Here is a 4,503-nt window from a genome sequence, read left to right as displayed (position 1 = left end):
ATCGTCCGCGATAAAGGCAAACCCAATGCCTGGTCTTTGCCGGACTATACTGGTAGCTTCCAAGGGGGTGACAGTCTACTGAAGGCACTTCAGTAACCACGGGAGTGAGCGGAGCCCCGTCGGCAACGACGCCGCTCACCGCGGGCGTCCAGAGCTGGTTCACGCCCCTGGGCGTCCGTTGCCGGTAGGAATCGTGGGGGAAAATCAGAGGCGAAAACCTCTGATGAACGGCCGCCACCTTCCGGGGGCGCGAGTCTTTGGTTCGTTGTCGGTTCCTCTCGGGTGTCTAGCCGCTATACCGGTGTAGTATCACCGGAGGTTGGGTATTACCAGAAATACTCGGTGTGGAGTTAGCACACAGCCGGACCAGGCGAATTCAGGCGGCACTCGGCCTGTCTTCATGGTACGGGACCTCGGTCCCGGTGCTCGTGGTCCTCAGACGACGCGCGGCTGGCGTACTGGGCCACCGTACGTCGGCCGTGAACCTCCGTGGCTCTTGACTAGCGCACAGCGCTAATATAAGGTCCTCGGTTGTAGCCGCAAGGCACCAAACCCGGGAGTCTTCGTGTCAAACGCATAGATATATACAACAGCTAGATAGCCATCTTAATACTACAGTTGTGACCAATATGTTGAAATCGGCCGCCATCTATAAAGCAGGCAATGTTTACATTTATTTTACATTTATTTATATACATATATATTTATCTATACATATATACTATGATAATATTATTTTATAAACATTGCCTGCTTTGTAAATGGCGGCCGACTTCCATGACAAGAAGGAGACAGCTATCTAGTTTATTGTATATATCTATGGTCAAACGTCGATTATTTATAGATAGTATCGACAATATTCCAAACCAAAATAGATATACTGGATAATATAATATTGATTATATTTTCTGACGTTTGATAATATTATTAGTTATTACCACATTTGCAGTGTATAGTTACAGTTAACTAATTTATGATTCTGTTTTCTTTATAAAATATTTTGAAAAATAAATAAAACACTATGGGTAATTCTAAAAAAAAAAAGTTTCCGTTATCAAAACTGAAAAAACACAAGGGCAATGTTAATGCGCTATTGAAATGGCGTTTGAATTCCAATTACATTACGGTAAGTTTTAATTTTCATTATAATAATTTACTATAGAAGCAATAGTTTTTTGTATTCAAACTGTTTAAATGTTTATTATACATAGGTACGCTACATAATTGCAGAAAAATATCGGTTGGCGCCATTGGATGTAATACATTAATACAATATAACTACTAATTTAGTAATATATATAATATGTATAATAATAATATAATATAGGTGATGGACATTGGGCGATAAACTATGAGCAGTTTACGTGCCCATTATGATGCACTCAGAGACAGTTTTTTTCAAGCTATTATTATAATTTAATATTTATTAAAATCATCAGTAAATAAATAAATCTAACTTCTCCAGGAATGCCCCACTTTCAAGAATGATGCACAATTTAAATAACTATATTAAATATTAAATCTTATTTAACGGTTTTTACGAACTACGGAGGCTCACTTTATTTTTTTTCAGACTTCCTTCATTCTTTGACTTATTTCGTTTTTCTTTTACTGGCTTTGTCAATTAAGTCTTTCAAATTAGTATAAGTTAAGTTATTATAAGTATAGTGTTACATAAGTTGTTAACTTGTCGCGGTTGTTATCGCAACGACCCCGGCGTCTATCGACGTCCGCGAGATCGCGACCGACAACCGGTCTGGCCGCTGCCAACCCGGCCCGAGGGGGACGGCGGCGACAGTTTTTGCTGAACCGTTATCAACATCGCACGCGTCGGATTGTTAATTGTGCAAATAAACGTGTCATCGCTATATAGCTAAGCATATCTACTTTCTTTTCAAACCGATCCAACACCTACAAACTGTTTATATATTTTACCATTGTATTCAGATCCAAAATGAAATTCATGAAATTACAGTACATAAATATAATTAATTAATGTCTTTGAAGGATAAGTAGTTTAGATACAAAAACAAAATCTCATAATATATTTCTCGCTCCGCTCAGAATATGATAACGCAAGGCCCCCATAAAGCACGAGGCCCTAGGCGGGTACCCAGTTTGTTCTCCTTCCGCCGGCCATGGTCGAACTCCGTGTAAAAAACGGCCAAGTAAAAAAAAACCAGATATTTAAGTACTATAAATACGACATGCCAAAAATACCAAGCTTACTATTAATCAATGCAAACGATTCACAATTTCATATTTTTTCACGGACGACAAAATAATATGTCCCATCTGCAAATCTACGGGGCACACTTCCTTGACGTGCAAAAAACTTCCTAAAAATTCTTCAGTGCTCATTATCATACACCCAGAAAAAATACAGTTTTAATTTCTATGATTTCATTCCATTGATTTACTATTTTATTGTTTCTATAAAGTTAATGACAAATTTCTTTATTTCGAAGATAACATAATCAATTTAAAAATATTTTTTTTAATATTTAACATTAATAATATATCCATAGGCGGTCCCAGGATTTTACTTCAGGTGCATCACATTTAATTCCACATTTAATACATAATACAGTATATACATACATTCCTATACCACACTCACACACACACACACACACACATTATGTGTCACACATATATAATATGCACTGAAAATAAATACAAAAATATGAGAAAAAAACATTTGTATAAAAAAAATTTTTAAGCTTATTATTAAAACAAAATTGAATAATATTATATAGGTACGTAGGAATTATTGTTTATTATATCGTGGACGACTCGTGGTACTCATTTACTCTGCGATTGTTCTGTAAAAAAAAATTATTATAATAAAAAATATAAATTTTTAAATATTTTTAACATATTTTACCTTGAATGTTGTACATTGAAGAAGGAAATGTTTGTATACGTTTTCAAAGTGAAATGATCTTCGATTGTTACCGAGTAAAGTATTGTACATTGAAAACGACGATGTCTGCTGACATAATTGGTGCAAACTTAAAGTACACGAGATTATCTGTCGAGAAGTCTTCAGAAAGTCCTGCAGGTTCAAGTTCTATGTTCAATGTTCATATTATTATCAGATATATAAATATATAATACATTTTAATTTTTTTTTTAATTTTAAGACCGACATTTTTGTGCGCGACGTTATTTAATTTATTACCTAAAAATAGCTTTTGCAATATTGGTTCTTGAAAAGTTTCAAATGCATTTTCAACATTTTCAAATACATTTATAGCTTCAGCTAATGGTAGTCCTTGTTCTTGTAACTTGCAACTCGAAACTCAAATTGAAACAATGCCACCGAATCCTCAGCTCACAAACGACAGGTCCCACCAACAACAACCTTCTCAGCCCCCAACAGCCCACTATACACAACTTCCCAAGAGCCACTCCTAGAGTCAACAAATCAACAAAAAAAAAAATCAAAACAACCGATCAAACCATTACATCTGAATACACTCTAACCAACGAAGAAACACTTTTTACTCAACCGCAATCAATAAATAAGCCAGAAAATCACTCCCGCTCAAATTCACGCAAATGTTTTTCAGAGGACTTGGACACTCACGTCCACCCCATCAGCTACATTTTTGAGGAGCATACTCAAACTAGTTTAAACTTTACATAATTCAAACATATAATAGAAATTATTGCTACACTTGAACAACTTCTAGACACAATTCACGAATACGAAACCACAGGAAACCATATATTTGAATTACTCGAAAAAAATCAGACTCTCCCTTTCTAACTAGTAAAGCTAAAACAATATAACTTGGATTACAAGAAAACTCTTTAAAGCATTAGAAAATGAAGCTTAAAAAATAGAATAAAAATAGAAGACCATCAGATAGAGCCAGCGGACGAGTCACAATATACACAAAATCAAACATTCCAACCAAAGAAATAAAAATAAAAAGTAATCTCGAAACAATAGCTGTATCCATTGAACACAGCGAAACATTTACATTATGCAACATTTACTTACCAAATCAAACAGATTTTTTGTTACCAGAACTGGAAAATATTATATGTCAACTTCCAAAGTCCTTTATACTAATAGGTGACTTCAACTCGCATAATATAATTTGGGGCTCTAACAATTCATACAAAATGAAGACCTTGTATTTTTAAATGACACAACTCCCACACATATTTTTTTTTTTGTCTGTCATTACCTTTTAGGACAGTAAAAGTGCTTAGATTTTCTTCAACAGTATCTTTTCTGATAGGAAAGTGAATCTAGTTGGTACTTTGGGGGGTCAAAAGTGAAAATATTCCAGTAGTTTTCAAAAGTGCCGTGAAAAACAAAAGAAAAATTAAGAAAAAACGGTAATTTTTAAACGAAATCTGTTTTCGAAAATATCGAACTCTTATAAAAATGACCGTAGTTACATGAAATTTTTACTGAATGTTTATATCAGCATTTTCTATACTCCATAACATTTTCTAAATATTTTGATTTATTTTGAGCGGTTT

This window comes from Acyrthosiphon pisum, chromosome A1, assembly GCF_005508785.2.
Source record: "Acyrthosiphon pisum isolate AL4f chromosome A1, pea_aphid_22Mar2018_4r6ur, whole genome shotgun sequence".
NCBI lineage: Eukaryota > Metazoa > Arthropoda > Insecta > Hemiptera > Aphididae > Acyrthosiphon > Acyrthosiphon pisum.
This window is presented reverse-complemented; position numbering follows the sequence as displayed.